The following is a 6,341-nucleotide window of genomic DNA, read 5'->3' as shown; positions in this document are numbered from 1 at the left end:
CATTGGTTTGTCGGCCCGGCGCTCAACCAGATCTGCTTTTTCATTGCCTCCGGATCCACCAACCTCACACAGCCCCGCCTTCGTTCGCAGCTAGACTGCAACTCACAGGAGGTAGGTCTACTAGCCCCTCCCCTTCCGCCTTGACCGGTAAGGGAGCCTGGGAGTGCCAGGCACGCTGGGAGTTGTAGGCGGCCTAGGGGTGTCTGGGTGGCAGTCCGAGCGTTCCACTTACCGTGATGCTCTTATGCGGAATTTATGTTTGTTTGTTTGTTTGTTTGTTCGTTTGTTTTTAGAATTTATGTCTTTACTGCTTTATGTTGCATGAAGTAGCTTTTCTAGTGTAACATTTTAATTCTTTTAATTGTTTTTTTTTTTTACTATATAATATTTTTTATTATTTTTTTAAGATTTTATTTTTTAAGTAATCTCTATACTCAAGGTGGGGCTCTAACTCGCAAGCAGGCACCGTGAACGTACTCTGTATATTTTTGTTTTGTTTTTATTTTTCTTTTAACTTTTCTTTTTTAAGTTTACGTGTTTATTTAGAGAGAGAGCACGAGCTAGCAGGGGTGGAGGGTGGGCAGAGAGAGAGAGGGAGAGAGAGAATCCCAAGCAGGCTCCACACCAGCAGTGCAGAGTCTGAGGTGGGGCTCAAACTCACTAACCACGCATGACCTGAGCTGAAACCAGGAGTCAGACACTTAACCAACTGAGACACCCAGGCGCCCCAAGCCTACTATATGTGTGTGTGTGTGTGTGTGTGTGTGTGTGTGTGTGTGTGTATTTATTTATATATTTATATATATTTATTTTTGAGACAGAGAGATAGAGCATGAGTAGGGGAGAGGGGCAGAGAAAGAGGGGGAAGCAGAATCCAAATCTGAAAGCAGGTTCCAAGCTCTGAGCTGTCAGCACAGAGCCCGACACAGGGCTCAAACCCACAAACTGTGAGATCATGACCTGAGCCGAAGCTGGACACTTAACGGACTGAGCTACCCAGGCACCCTCAAGCCTACTGTATTTTTTAAGTTATTTCCTTAGTGGATGCTCTAGGGCTTCATACATCCATCGTTGTTTTGTTTGCTTGTTTTTTTGTTTTTTAGTTGATTTATTTATTTTGAGTGCAAGTAGGGGAGGGGTGGAGAGAGAGGGAGAGAGCAAGAGAATCCCAAGCAGGCCCCACACTGTCAGCACAGAGCCTGACATGGGGCTCAAACTCATGAACCTCAAGATCTTGACCCGAATTGAAACCAAGAGTAGGATGCTTAACCAACTGAGCCACCCAGGCGCCCCTAACACGTACATCTTAATTTACAATCTATTTACGATTTATGCTGCCTTAATTTTAATGAGATGCCAAAATGTTACTCCTACAGTAGCTCCTATAGAGCTCCTCTTCCCCCTTTTGTCCCAAATTATTGTTATTATTGTGCTATTACTGCTATACATATTACATCTCTTATGTATTACAAACCTAACAACGCATTGCGATGATTGTTACTTACAACCGTATGTCTGTTAAAGAATCATGAGAAATTAAAGGAGGACAAGTATGTATTTATAAAGTTTATTATACTAATTTTCTCCATTTGCATTTCTGGTTCCCTCCACTTGTGTTTGTGGATTAGCATTACTACCTGGTGTCATTTCCTCATTCCTATACGGCTTTACTCGCGTCTTTTTTATTATCGTCAAATATATTACATGCCTACATGCTATAGACCTAATGATGGAATTAATATAATTTTTATACAGTTGCTTTTTATTAACTTTCACTTATTTATTTTGAGAGAGAATCTAAGTGGGAGAGGGGCAGAGAGAGAGAGACGGAAAGAGAGAATCTGAAGCAGGCTCCGTACTGCCGTCACGGAGCCCGATTCAGGGCACGAACTCCTCAACCGGGAGATCATGACTTAAGCCAAATTTGGTATTTTAACCGACTGAGCCACCCAGGCGCCCCTACAATTGCTTTCCAAATCAGTTAAGAGATCAAAAAAGTGCATTTGTGCTGTTTTTTATAATTACAGCATTGTCTTTGTGGTCTTTCATTTTTCACGTGTGTTAGAATTGACATCCAGGGTCTTTCTGCACTGAAAGAAGTCGTGAGCAGGAAATGGGTTAGGCTGTGCCTTTTTCATGGACACGTAGGTGTTGAAAATTCGGAAAATTGGCGGGAGAGGAGCATGAGAGGTGGAGTGTGGTCAAGGGACCAGGCCTGCCTCCTCCCGGTTCTGGCCGTTTTCTCTGGAAGAGACGACCCCATCCAAACGGCGCTGCCTGGACTGTCCACCAGGTGGCAGCAGACCTTTCGCTTTGTCTCCACCGGGCTGAGGCCAAGAGCCTGGACGTTGGTGTGGGTGGGGCAGGAACAGGTTCAAATCCCACTAATAGTTCCTTGGAACATCATCTCTCTGGGCCTCAGTTCCCCCATCCTTAAGATGAGGCTAATAATAGTCCCCAGCTCCTGGGGTTATGAGATTTAAATGGCGTTGAATGTTTGGACTGGGGAGGCAGAAGCCCCAGCCCTGGAGCTGTGTGCCTTGGGCACCGGTGAACTCCATGCGCTGGGCCTCAGTTTCCCCAGGCTGGGGGCAGGAAATGGGAAGGTAGAAAGGAGTCCTGGAAAATGAGTGCTGGGAGAGCAAGAGAGGGGCCAGAGGAGGGGGAGCAGGGAGGACAGGTGAGAAGGGAGGGGGGAGAATGAATGGGAAGGAAAGGCCCCAGGCTCAGCAGGGCTTTGGAGCCAGGTAGGTCAGGGTGACCGCTTCAGCTGGAGCAGAAGGAGGAACGGGGCGGGGGGGGGGGGGGGGGCAGGGGGTGTGTCCTAACTTTTGTTAAGCTTCCCTGCCCCCCTTTTGGCTCTATTGTGGAATGCTGCCCTGGCCCCTCCTCTGAGCCCCTGCTCCTCCCTCCTGCCCTTCCACCCCCCTCCATCTCGTGGCTCCTGTTCCTGGCAGCCCCCACCCAGGGAAGCCCAGCTGGGTCAACTGGTTCTGGCTAGGCATCCCTTCCTCTCTGTTACCACCATTCAATTAGGCCTGGCTGACTTCCTGGTTGGCGGGGCCACCCCTGGGCTGCCCCCTCCCTGACTGTCCTTCTTCCTCCTTGAGACCTTGAAGGCTTTAATCCTGGCTCCTGAGCCACACTCTGGCCACACCCCAGTTTGGATCATCACCCTTCCTCAGCTGTCCTGGCAGTCACCACCTCAGCTACTCCCATCCAGCTCACCCCCCTCTCCATCTGGGCCACCAGCACCTCCGTCTTTCCAGTGCTCTGTGCAGTGGCCCAAGATTCTGCTCCTGTCACTTTATCCTGCAAATGACCCAAGCCACTCACTCCCATGGAACCCAGATGCCACAAGGTTCAGGCCCCGGCCTCCTGCGCCTTGTCTCCTGCCCCTAATTGTTCCTGCTCCCAACCCTCCTAAGGCTCTTTCTTCAAATTCATGGATGGATGGATGGATGGATGGATGGATGGATGAAGGAAGGAATGGATGAATGAATGGATGAATGAATGAATGGATGAGGGAAGGAAGGAAGGAATGGATGAATGAATGGATGAATGAAGGAAGGAAGGAAGGAAGGAATGGATGAATGGATGAATGAAGGAAGGAAGGAATGGATGAATGAATGAAGGAATGAATGAATGGATGAGGGAAGGAAGGAAGGAATGGATGAATGAATGGATGAATGAATGAAGGAAGGAAGGAAGGAATGGATGAATGAAGGAAGGAATGGATGAATGAATGAAGGAATAAATGAATGGATGAGGGAAGGAAGGAAGGAATGGATGAATGAATGGATGAATGAATGGATGAGGGAAGGAAGGAAGGAATGGATGAATGAATGGATGGATGAATGAATTCCAGTACCCTATTGTGGGCCAGGCACTGGGGACACAGCAGTGATCAAGACAACCAACTCCAGCCCTTTGAGAGCTGATATACCAATGGGAGAAATGGACAAGCACAAGATAAATAAGAAAAATAGGCACCACAACCAGTACGATGTGTGCTAGGGAGAAAAATAAACAGGAAGGGGGTCTCTGTAGGCTCCGTGCAAGTATCGCCACCCCCCCCCCCCATCCCCAGCCAGAGGCCAGATCCCATTTCCCTTTTCTCAGCCTCATTGGAGGATGATCCTAGGGCCTTGTGAGCTGGGGGAGGGGGGGAGGTAAGCAAACAAAGCCAGATTGCACTGCTGAGCGCTGGCTGTGTTTGCTCTTCTCATGATCAATATGATTGCGTTGGTTCACAGTCAACCTCTGAACAGCAGCTCTGGTTACTATTTCCTCTCCCATCCCAAGTGCTTAAATGTTTCCTTTCTTTTTTTTTTAAGGATGTGCATTTTTTTAAACTTTATTTTTTACTGTTGAAAATTTACCTCCAAATTAGTTAGCATCTAGTGCCACAATGATTTCAGCAGTAGATTCCTTAGTGCCCCTGACCCATTTAGCCCCTCCCCCCTCCCACAACCCCTCCAGTAACCCTCAGTTTGTTCCCCATATGTAAGAGTCTCTTCTGTTTTGTCCCCCTCCCTGTTTTTATATTATTTTTGTTTCCCTTCCCTTATGTTCGTCTGTTTTGTCTCTTAAAGTCCTCATATGAGTGAAGTCATACGATTTTTGTCTTTCTCTGACTAATTTCACTTAGCATAATACCCTCCAGTTCCATCCACGTCATTGTAAATGGCAAGATTTCATTCTTCTTGATTGCCAAGTAATACTCCATTGTATATATATCCCACATCTTCTTTATCCATTCATCCATTGATAGACATTTGGATTCTTTCCATACTTTGGCTATTGTCGATAGTGCTGCTATAAACATGGGGGTGCATGTGCCCCTTCAAAACAGCACACCTGTATCCCTTGGATAAATGCCTAGTAGTGCCATTGCTGGGTCGTAGGGTAGTTCTATTTTTAGTTTTTTGAGGAACCTCCATACTGTTTTCCAGAGTGGCTGCACCAGCTTGCCTTCCCACCAACAATGCAAAAGAGATCCTCTTTCTCCGCAAGGGATATACATTTTTTTAATTAAAAAAAATTTTTTTAATGTTTTTATTTTTGAGAGAGAGAGAGAGAGACAGAGGGCAAGCAGGGGAGGGGCAGAGAGAGAGGCAGACACTGAATCCAAAGCAGGCTCCAGGCTCTGAGCTGTCAGCACAGAGCCCGACGCGGGACTCAAACTCACAAACCGTGAGATCATGACCGGAGCTGAAGTCGACACTTAACCAACTGAGCCACCCAGGCACCCCTATACGTTTCCTTTTTTTTTTTTTTTTTTTTTAATTTTTTTTTTCAACGTTTATTTATTTTTGGGACAGAGAGAGACAGAGCATGAACGGGGGAAGGGCAGAGAGAGAGGCAGACACAGAATCGGAAACAGGCTCCAGGCTCTGAGCCATCAGCCCAGAGCCCGACGCGGGGCTCGAACTCACGGACCGCGAGATCGTGACCTGGCTGAAGTCGGACGCTTAACCGACTGCGCCACCCAGGCGCCCCTACGTTTCCTTTTTGATCAAACACTTACCTTTAAACACTATTAACAAATACAACATCCAACAGGCATGGAAAGGTAAATGACAGAAACTATCTCCCTCCTTTGTCTACCATGGCTCCCCAGTGGCCACCGCGGGAACAAGTTATTTATTGTCTATGTTTCCCTGCAAAGGGTCTACCCATCCTCATCATCTCTCGTCTTTCTACACAAACCAAAGCTTCCTCCCCAGGCAGGTTTGCACCTTGCTCTTGCCTTTGCAAAATATCTCGGAGGTCTTCCCATATTGTCAGCATTGTGCTGTCCTTGTGTGTTCTTTTGCACAGGTGTGTAATATTCATTGCTGAGACCAGCCATGTTTATACGGCAAATCCCCTGTGGCTGGGCATTTAGGTCGTTTCCAGCTCGTTGCTGTTGCAAAGTGTGCCGTGATGGATCCTTAGTTCTGTATAGGTATCACTCATGGAAGGCCGATTTGCTAGAAGGATCCTTGCTGGGTTCTAGGGCATTTTCTTCAGCTTCTGCCTGATTCCCTCCACGGGGCTGGGCCGTTTCCACTCGTGATGGCAACGATGAGAATTTGCGCAGATCCTTGAGCATACGCTGAAGTCTTATACTTTTCTTTCTTTCTTTTTTAAAATTTTATTTAAGATTTTTTAAATGTTTATTTTTTTAATTTTTTTAATTTATTTTTTTTTAACGTTTATTTATTTTTGGGACAGAGAGAGACAGAGCATGAACGGGGGAGGGGCAGAGAGAGAGGGAGACACAGAATCAGAAGCAGGCTCCAGGCTCTGAGCCATCAGCCCGGAGCCCGACACGGGGCTCGAACCCACAGACCGTG

This window comes from Prionailurus bengalensis, chromosome A2, assembly GCF_016509475.1.
Source record: "Prionailurus bengalensis isolate Pbe53 chromosome A2, Fcat_Pben_1.1_paternal_pri, whole genome shotgun sequence".
Taxonomy (NCBI): Eukaryota; Metazoa; Chordata; class Mammalia; order Carnivora; family Felidae; genus Prionailurus; species Prionailurus bengalensis.
Note: the sequence above shows the minus strand (reverse complement) of the source record.